This window comes from Cupressus sempervirens, chromosome 9 (genome assembly GCF_028749045.1).
Source record: "Cupressus sempervirens isolate cs-2001-9-10 chromosome 9, ASM2874904v1, whole genome shotgun sequence".
NCBI classification, from domain to species: Eukaryota; Viridiplantae; Streptophyta; class Pinopsida; order Cupressales; family Cupressaceae; genus Cupressus; species Cupressus sempervirens.
Window position 1 is genome coordinate 680,712,695 of NC_143126.1, and position 11,241 is coordinate 680,723,935.

Below are 11,241 nucleotides of genomic sequence, written 5' to 3' on the forward strand. Positions count from 1 at the left end.
GGATCAATTGGGCATCCTTTCTCACACATTGCAGATGGAATTCATTGCTATAGGGCATTTCCTGCGGGATGCCATTTATCTGCTGGCCGATCAGCGCGGTGCGGCCATTTAACGCTAAATTTATAGAGGAGGACGCGAAATGCGGGCTGAGGATTTGGAAGGGGGCGGGCACGGATTAAATAACGAGAGTTACTTGTATTGTTTTGGACGGTGAGGACGAAATAGGGAGGGAAACCCTGATTCAGCCCAACTGGCTGTTGATTCTATGTGAACTACTTTGATTAGCAGAAAATGAACCCGTATTCCCTGGTCAAAGTTCAGACTTCAGACTACCCAGCTAGCCTTGTCTTTTAAAAAGGTTTGTTCTGATCTCTACCCAAGTTTTGCATGTCTTGTCTACGGATAAAGCATTGGTTATAACCATGCTACTCTCATTGGTAGCGCACTCCTCCAAACAATAGTTAAGTAAAAATTAATGGCCTCCGGTCTGCATTTTAAATTTCAGAGAGTTTTCCATATGGACGCATTCTATACTGAAATGGAGTTTTCGAATTCGTCTCTCTGTTCTTCTACCAATTACGCGTAAATAGTAAATAGCACTCGTGTCTCTCAGTGACTAGTGTCGCGTGCGACATAGTCTGGTTACTCCCACATGCGGCGTACGATTATATTTTGATTGCTTTACATTTGTCAGAGTACAACACTGCTAGTGTCTCTTCGGAGACATCCGATAAAATTGGAACGATACAGAGAAGATTAGCATGGCCCCTGCGCAAGGATGACACGCATAAATCGAGAAATGGTCCAAATTTTTTTAACCAGCCTTACATTTTAATTTAATTATCATTTCAATTTTTTTAATTAAATTTTTTTTCCAAAAAGTCCACAACTTAAATAAGTATTATCATTTCAATTTTTACAGGAACCTTTCAGTTTAATTTTAATTTTAGTTTTTTTAATTGTTTTTGGACAAGCTAAATAAGTATTATCATTTCAATGTTAAACTTAATTTTTCTGAAAGTACAATAAAACTAATTAAAAATAAGAGAAATATAAATTTTTAATTTTTTAAATTTTGGACAAGCTAAATAAGTATTATCATTTCAATGTTAAACTTAATTTTTTGTAAGAGCGTAATAAAACTAATTAAAAAATAAGAGCAATATAAATTAAAATAATAATAATAGGAATACTATGTTTAAATTTTGATGATCTTACAAAAAAATCTAATTGGTCTAATGAATGTGCTAGATTTTATATAATTTGTGTTCAATGTTATATGACCCTTGTAAATTAATGTCTTTGGTCTAATAGATATCTTAGATTCCACGTCAGGAGGGAGCGAAAACACCAAAAATGATGGTGCCACTTCGGGTGGGTACACAAATAATAGAAGAGGGCCAAACAACAATACCAATAATAATCATGGGGGCCACAACCAAATTTAGTGCAATGCGAATGGCCGCTTGATGCTTCAATGTCCAGCATGCAATTTATGGGACCACTTTGCATGGAATTGTACATCAACAAATGCACCAAAGTTGTTATGCAAATGGTGCAGTCTTGGAGATCATGAAGATGCCAAGTGCCCGAAATCAGGAGTGAATTTGATCAGCATCGGCACAAACGAAGAAGTCTTAGAAATCACCCGTAAGCAAGCAAAACTATACCCTAACCCGACAGAAGAAAAGAAGAGATTGGAAGAAGCACAGGAAAAATTTGAGAAAGCAACGCAGGCAAAGAAATCATAATTGAAGGACACTACCGGTACCTCAATGAGGAGCTGCACAGAATAAAACATCATAAGGCAGATATTACAAACTGAAATACCAGTCAAATTAAATGATCTGATTCTCACAATGCCTCAACTATGGACAGCACTCACGAACATAGCCCCGACTACTAAACTACCAGGAGAACATGGAAGGGAAAAGGAAAGCGGAGCAAGTGTAGCGGACCAAATACTGCTAGCCCTCACATCCGAATGGCATCCGATAGTCGTAGAGATGGGTATATTAGGAAAGATCCTTTCAGACACAATTGTGGACAGAGTTTCAAGGGTAAACATCCTACCAGAAGATACCTGAAAGAGGTTGGAGCAACTGACATTGTGGACAACTACATTCCAATTACTAGCGGCGGACCAACATGGCATCAAACTGTTGGGAATCATGATGGCACAACCAATGACTATTGGAACATAGTCATTCCTACTCGACTTTGTCGTCATCCCATTGAAGAGAGGATATGACGTCATTCTGGGCCGAAGATGGCTTGTACAAGAAAAGGTTAAGCATGACTAGAATAAGAATACACTATCAAGGGAAAGCAAAGGACGAAAATTCATTATTAATTTACACACACAAATGGTGGGCAAAGAAGTGCTATCATTTGATTCTGAAAAAAATGATGAAGGAAAGCAGTGAATGGAACCAAATTAGGAAAGAGTCCTACAGTTGGAAGGTGGATTGAGGAACGATGATTTGGATTTGAATAACCTTTTCCATTGGCAGATGGAGAATTACAAGCTCTTTTCGAGCTGTAATACGTTAAGGGTTGACAAAAGTGAGAAAGAAGAGGGAAATGAATGTCTGAAGAAATACAAAGAAGTAGAAGAAGGAAAGGTAGTTACAAAAAAAGTTGAAGGAAAGAACATACAGTACAAACCCAAAAAAGAAAAGATTCCACCGTATAGTACACAACAAACGGACCGCACAGAAAGAAAATGTTATGTCAAACCACAAATATAGTAGAAAGGTGTTGGCAGCAAGGAAAACACATCATACGGTCTGCACAGGAAACAAAGAGGAAGGGCTTAATAAAAGCTTCAGCATTACGGAGTGAAGATTTTAAAATCAAGAATACAGTTATTGACGACAAGGAGTGGCAGCTGACAAAATTCATGGTACCGAGTTTCGAGAATGAACTGGGCGATATGAAAAACCTAAGGGAGAGATCATGTAACTTAAATAAACTTGATGAGCGATGATTGCTAGCACAATGGGCCATGGGAGTGACACAGAACAGGCGCAAAGTGTGGCATGATAAACATCTAAAACTAAACAAGTTTAAATCAAGATAGCTAGTGTTGAAGTATAACAGGCAGAATGAAATCAAATCTGGAAAGTTCAAAGTCAAATGGGTAGGACCATACAAGATACGAAAAGTTGGTGATAACGGGGTGATGAAGTTATGGACGCTCGATGAGAAGTACCTGAACATAGTGAATGGGTCAAAGTTAAAAATCTATCATGAATAGTCCCCCGTCGATAAACAAATGATTATATATATATATATATATAATGAAAAAGAAAGAAAAAAATTGAAAAAAGAAAAAAGAAAAAAAGAAAAAGTTATTGGAGTCACCGTATGGTAGCCAACAAAGTCATTGTATGGCCACTATACAGCAGTCAACTAATGCCCATCGTACAGTGTTTCAAATGCCCCACCGTATGGCAGTATGAGGTTGTCTAGAAGACACTGTATGGTGAATGAAGGTGTGGCAGGAGTTGTAATCACGGTACGGCTGCAAATTACTTGAAGTAGGTGGTTACGAAGCACATCGTACGGTATTCCATTGTTTTAACTATGTATGGTGATCATATGACAAGATTTTAGTGCCTTTTGACACCGTACGAAATCCAAAAGCCCATACCATGCAAGGAGCAGAGTTCAAGGTATGAAGCCGCACGATGTATCGAAATAGGGAGCGGACACAACAAGCGCAAACACCGTACAGAGTATAGAAGCAAGAAATAGAGACAAAAGTGACAACTAAGGGCTGTACGGTGATATAGAAGGGCTGAAACGTAGTGATACAGAAGGAAGCGAAGGGCAGAGCAAGACCGTATGGTGTACAGCTTCATAAGGCAAAGCACTGGGATCGTACAGTGTGTGTTGTATAGCCAGTAAGGCAAATTGAGTGGCATGCAACTAGTCCAAAGGAGCAATTAGGGCCATATGGATGCTGTAAAGGAGAAAAATTTGTAGAGGGATAACTGACCTAATTAAGCAAATGAATAAATGAAGTCTGCAAGAAAGAGGCAGTGGAAGAAAAACTTAGAGGAAAAATCTACAGCTAAAAAAAAAAAGACGACAAATCAAAAATGTTTAGAATGAATAATGTATGATGCCAAAGGGAAGAGAAAGACATAAACAAGTAGAAAACACTAGTTGCCAGAAAGAGTGTGCAATCGGAAGAAAATCACAAAATGGGTGTGTTCCATGAAGTTTTGTGTGGCTTTGAGAGTGCTAATTTGGTCTTGGTGTCAAGGGCGCTACCCCTCGACCTCGCCCTATATCATGATGTGGGGTAAGACCCCCCAGACCCCATTGGGGGCAAAGCCCCATAGACCCCCTAGTCGGTTCATTTATCAATCGTGGGAAGTGTGACCAGTTGATGAGACCTGGAGCTGCTGCAAGCATGAAGTGTTTGTGTACCACAGGTGGAGAAAACAATAGAGAAAGCCTTTCAAGTGGGGTGATACACTTTGAGGCACTTGGAGTAGGTGTTGGATGTGGAGTTGTCTTGGTCGATGCATAGAGAACTTGGGAGGAGCTAATCATCCAGTTGAAGGCAATGCAACGACACTTGGCTTAGTGTACACAGGAGTTGGAAGCAAAGAAAGCAGTATGGGTGGATATTTTGTATTTGTTGTCCAGAGATGACTTCTTTTTGGGGGGGATGACATCGGTAAAATTATAAAATAGCTGACAAGTAGATTAGCATATAGTCGGTAATTGTTATGTAGCCAATAGGCCCCTTCGAAAAGGTTCTTCGAAATGGTATATGTACAACTTTGGATTATCATTGTAATCATGATTGGAAGCACTATGTAATCTCTTCAGCATATATGTGAATAATAAAAGGAATACTATTGTGTTACATGTTCTTGTCTATTGTCTGTATGCATTAAACTATTTACCTCATACGGTAAACAAATATCACTTAATGTCATTATTATAATAATGCAACTTAATAATTAATGAATAAATAAGAGCTCATGCAATGATTAACTTAATTTAACACCGGTGACAACTAACTGCTGAAACCACCCACTACATTGCAAAAAAGAGAAACTACCAAAAATAGACCTACTAAAAATAGTAAATCTACAACTAGGACCCCCAAAACACCCTGTCAGCTCACAAGGGTTTCTATAATGAGCTAACTCCATCAACTGCATAGACCTGCCAAAAATAGGGACATTACACCATAACAATCTACATTGACAAAAGATGAGGCATCGCTAGACTAGGCCTTGATGACCAGAGAGTGGTGACTGTTTGGGTGAACCGAAAGCCATTGAAATCAAGATTGTGATGCTTCGATTTGTAGTAGTCGATTATGATGTCATGAACCACATCTTGGTGCCCAATTTTGATGTGTTGACATTTTGTTTCCTCAACTCTTGAAGCCATTCTTAACTCCCTTGATCCAAAGGGAAAATATACATATGGTGATTCATATGTTTTAGATACAATTACTTATATCCAAGGTAGACTAACTTGAAAAATTAAACATAATTTGTGCATTGGTTGTTATCTGGCCGCAAAGTCTAGTGTGCATTTTGGTGGAGAGATGAACTATGCACTCTCATATGGGAGTATGTACAATCAAACACAACATGCACTTTGTGTTCCAGTTTCCTCTGATTTGAAATTTTCATAAACTATTAAGAAAAATACATGAAACTAATAAATCAAATTCATCCTTAAATCAAGATGCAAAACTAACTGGAAGAGAAGAAGAAAAAGAGTGTTTCTAACAAATGTTAATGCCATTGGAAGGATCATGTTTTATTCATTCGACTAACATGAGGTGCCACCATTTCATTATGTACGCTCTCTTTAGTTACACTATTGACAATAACCTTGGGTGTTGCATGCTAAAATAGGAGCAGATGATAATTTATTCTTTTGGAGAAGAGGATATTTTAAGAGAGGTGCTTCACAGCTCTGAAAACCTGTATGCAAAAATTTATATGCACAAGAAACTTCCTAGAGTAGCTAGGCCATCTCAATCTCTACCCAAACAAAGTACGTTGACAAAGTTCCTCCAAATACTAAAGAAAAAGATTGTCGATCACCTCATTGACAACAATCTAAATAAGGTACATTCAAAATATAAGAAAACTATAAAGTTGCATGAGAACTGCAAACAATCCCTATATTGGAATCAACTGAAGACAATCCCACAATCCATGAATGTCTAGATGAGTGTGATACTTGAAACTATTGAACATATAAGTTTTCTATAACTATAGAAATAGAGTTGTCTTCAAGAAGAATAGATGCATTTTTAGTAGATTCAATTAGATTGATATTGAGTAATGCCCCCACCTCTGCTACAAGAAGCTATGAGATACTTCTTCTTTTGTGTGCGAGCTTCACTATTGTTAAATTAAAGGATCAAACTATTGGTTGTTAGTTATCTAGGCCCTTTCTACAAGCATGGATGCATATAAGTTTTGTATGGGTTGTACCATTCATTCTTGTTGATAAAAACTTGTGGGATGTTGTTATGTTACTACATAATCCATTTTTTTAGCTTTCTTTGAAATCAACCTGGTTGTTTAAAGTAGATAGTGGACAAATTTTAGTAAAGTCTAGAGTTGCAATTATTGCTACACATTCCCTAAATTTATTCTTTAAGTATGCATTGGTGCCTAAACATTGTAAAGGCATGTTATTAATATGTCTGATATCCACTTTAATGCAAACTAAAGATTAATAGTGTTGCCTTGGTAAATCATGCATTTCCAATAGCAATGACATTTGGTTTTCAAAAGCTTGTTTGGATTCAATTGGGGGATTACAAAGAAAAATTGGGACAAGAGGGCTCTCCTAGTGAGAGGGAGTGGACTAAGAGGGAATTTTGTTTTAATATCAAGATGATCATATTCATCTCTTGTCTAAGGCTCTATCTTATGATAACTGTCCAAGGTGGTCTTGGATCTAGCACTTTCAACCATATATGGATCATGTGAGATAATGAGAGTATCTTGGAGCCAAATATCTTTTATGATTGGAACAATGTGAGAAAGGTATGCTTTTGTAATAGAGGGAGCAACTGGAGGGTTTTCTTTAGTTGACTTCCACGGATCTTGACCATATTGAAGGAGTGGACCATGTCAAGATGGTTTCTCTAGTGATCAGCAGTTGGAAGACTATGATTCATGGGATGGAGTTCCATATGTGTAGGCTGGAAAGTCTTTGTACTCGCACCTAGTTGATGATATACCTAACAGATGGATACATCATGAGTTTGGGGCTCACCAAGACTGATACAAGCTCTTACCTTGTATCTTGTGATAAAACAAAGAATGTTGAGATTAAATATCACTATATTAGAGATATGGTGAAAAGGAATGCTATTCAGTTGAGATACTTCAACATTGAAGAACAAAGGACTAATATTCTCACGAAGGCTCTTGCCAAAGTGAAGTTTGTATATTTTTTGAAACATGCTTGGTATTATGGAGAATGAGGCCCTTACTGAAAGGGAGTTGTAACACCAGTGATTCCTTTAGATTTTCTTGAGATGAGCTCTCTACAAGGGAGAAGTTCTAGGTGCAATCCCTTGTTATTGCATTTCTCTTCAAGAGAGACTTGAGGTGTAGGTCCTTATTACCAACCCCTAATATGATTCATGGTGAGATGTCATGTTTATGATGTCGTGACAATACCATGTCAGAGAATCCATGGTGACTTTCTTTTACTTGTGTGTTCATCCTCTAGATAAGCCATGGTGAATATAATTGTAAGGTGACAATCTCTGTAATGCCCCGCCAAGGAATCCAAAGAATTTCACTAAGTTTGCCAACAATTTATTTATTTATTTTTAACATGAAATATAAACCATTCACAACTTATAAATAGTAATGGAAGCAATAGCAACAATTCAAATGAAAGTAAACATAACATACATAACAGTTACATTCTTTAAAGATCCCTTAATGTTGAATCACATCTAATCATAACTTATTCATCTAACATCACATCCTTATGAAATAACAATGATACATCCAATGTTCCTAAACAATATACAAGTGTCCTTTTTGTAACTACATTTTAGATTGCTCAATCAACCACTGTACATGTCACAAGGCATGAAAGGCTTAAAAGAATAAACATCCATGTAAATAAAGTACATCAACATCCAATATTAATCCATGATGCAATAACATAAATGAAACCACAAATCATACATCATCACATAAGATATAGACATCCATCATAAGAGATAACCATACATCACAAACATAAATAACTAAGTGCACGGTACCTCCCAACCATAAATAGCATCATTAGACCATCGTGGATCCTAGCCATCCCTCTATGCATAACATTCTAAAGCATTGAAGAGATCATTGGTATTAATATAGTAGGAATGTCACACTAAATCATACTACATCAAATACAGAAAGTAATCTAACATGCAAGTAAAGCATAAGATAACATCATCTAACATATGCAAATCATCAATGTAAGAAACATACCAGTAAATACATCCATCATAAGGTATATCATGTATCATAATGCTCCAAGAACATAATGAAGATAAATACAAACTAAGAATGCTCCAGCCACGGTGTCTCGGATGGATCTCAAATGATAAGAGTGGAAAAACACTAGCACCCGACTGCATGGAACCTAAGTGGTCCACTCCCACCGTGCTGAGGAGATAATCTCAAGTCTCAAACAGGCTATCAAAAATCACATAGCATAAATCTCTATAAGTCCAGGAATCCTAAAAGTATACTAACTTAAAGGTTTCATCACACAAAATCGACATCTAATTCCCAAAGGCACACAATGACATGTAGGAAACCTACTCTGCAAGCGGGAAAGTGTCATCGCATTTATCACGTACAAGTTACTCTGGCAGTTAGCTAAACTCCACGAGTCCATACTGATCTCATGTGACCACTAGTATCCTCTCATACTGACGAGGCATACTACGGAATGCAAGGTAGCAACCCTGCATTCTCTCTACTCTCATCCTAGTATATACAAGCACTTGAGGCATGGGCGAGAACATCAAAACAATTATCTTTTTAGGTTCATTTAATCCCCATTTAGTGTGTAAATGTTATCACTTATTAACCAAACTTACAATGAGTTACCCTGGCAACCACTTAGGGCCCCGACCCCCATTGCAAGCCACTTCCCGACACTACAAGTAGATTACCTACCCTAAGCTCATGGAATCATAAAATCACCCCAGTCCTATACAAGCGACTGGAAAGAAAATCCAAAAGATAATCCATAAAAAGAATCATCAAATATCCATGATAAAAGCATCAAATATCCACAATAAGAATCATCAAATCTCAATGATAAGAATCATCAAATCTCCACGAGCATCTGAAAAGCATCCATAGAAAATCATGACCACAATAGTTCTCTATTGGCAACTGAAGGCATGACTGATAATCATAAGTATCCATTGGTTCTCAATAACCAAAATATATCTCAAAATAAATCATCATATCCATTGGTTCTCAACAAGCAACCAAGAATATCTCAAAATCATACTGATCGAAGACTCCAAAAATGGTTGAGTCAAAACATGACATCATCAAGAAATAAATCAACACTTTAGTTCCATCATGGCAACTAGAAAATAATCCAAGGATAACTGATCAATGACTCAAAAATGATTAGCTCAAGTGTCTCATACACATACATCTCAGCTTCACACATGAAGATTGAAAAGCAATAACAATCAGTAAATGGGTAAGTGCACAAAGTTGTGGTGCCAAAAGGGGGGTATAAGTGGACACCTTTTTCCTAAAATCTGCAAATTTTGAACTTCAACAAGAATTTGAAGATAGTTACGCTCAAAATTTTCAAATATGAAAAAAAAAAAAGTCGTAGTCCTTTGAATCTAGTTTCTAAACTACTAATTTTTTTCCAAAATGGTTTAGTTTTAGGTCCTCAAAAAAGGGGGCCACAAAAAGTGGTACTGTTTATTCCAAAAAAACATAGCACAGTACAAAGTGTGGCCCCCCCTAAAATTTTAACTTTTTTTTTGAAAATTTTTAATCGCTCTGGTCAAAAGTTACTTAACACTATGTAGTTTATCCCAGATTTTTCAAGTAATTTTATAATGTCTATTTTTTTTTAATGAATTTTTTAACTAGACACATCCCAAAAACGTGAAATCTCTGTGTGCTCCCCCTAGAAATAATTGAAAACTAATCTAAAATCAAAACTTTTTTTTTCAAAGTGTGTAGAATGGAATCTAATTTCTAAAAAACTAAGTTGTTACAAAATTTGATGAACGAGCTAAAATCTATAGCCCAATTAGTACGTGGTGGTTTTTGACAAAAAATGAACATACATTCAAAAGAAATTATAGATGAAAGGCTTGAAATAGTTCAAATTAAAAATAAATTATATGGTTAGATAGCTAACACAGAGACCTATAATGCTATGTAACCTGATCTTATCGATACCCAACCACGAGAAATCTTGAAGGGGAGCACAGAAGAGAAAATAATCATTTTTTAAATGTTTGTTGGAAAACACATCTCAAGCTTGTTCATCAAATCCAAACATTTGGGTTGGATCTCCAAGGCAAAACCAAGCCTTAGGCTTGGGTTTGATTAAGGTTTAAATAGTGTGTGCACCCTATAGTGCGTCTGTGCTATAGTGTGCACGTGCTATTTAAACCTTAGCTCTAAATAGCGCGTGCGCGCTATAGGGCACAAGCACTATAGTGCGCACACACTATTAAGATGTAAGTTGCAAAAGAGAACTAGGTGGGGGGGGGATAGGGGAATGGCTATGTGTGTGCATGAAAGAGATAGAGAGAAAGTAGGGGATAGGAGAGGGGAGAGAGTACAGGATGGGAGAGAGAAAGTGAGAAAGAGTAAGGGTGGCAAAGAGAGTATAGGATGAGAGAGAGAGAGTAGGGGTGGCAAAGAGAGGAAGTGTGAGAGAGAGTACGGGTGGAAAAGAGAGGGTGCGGGATGGGGGAAAGAGATTTAAAGTAGGGGATGGGAGAGAGAGGAAGTGTGAGAGAGAGTACAGGTTGGGAGAGAGAGATTAAGAGTAGGGGATGGAGGAGAGAGAGAGTAGGTGATGGGAGACAGAGTGGGAGAGGAAGAACTTGAGAGAGAGGAGGATGGGAGTGCATGTCTGTGAAAGAGAGAGAGTATGGAATGGGAGAGGGGGAAGAAAAAGTAGCTCAAGAGAGAGTAGGGGATGGAAGAGAGAGTAGGCGATGGGAGA

At 37.4% G+C, this 11,241-nt stretch overlaps 1 non-coding gene across 1 annotated transcript; it reads left to right on the top strand.

Moving 5' to 3' along the window:
- The first annotated feature begins 711 nt into the window (after positions 1–711).
- On the top strand, positions 712–814 carry LOC149540561 (U6 spliceosomal RNA). The gene has a single exon (XR_016356602.1). It is a non-coding gene; the product is annotated as a U6 spliceosomal RNA (small nuclear RNA).
- Positions 815–11,241: the final 10,427 nt, after the last annotated feature.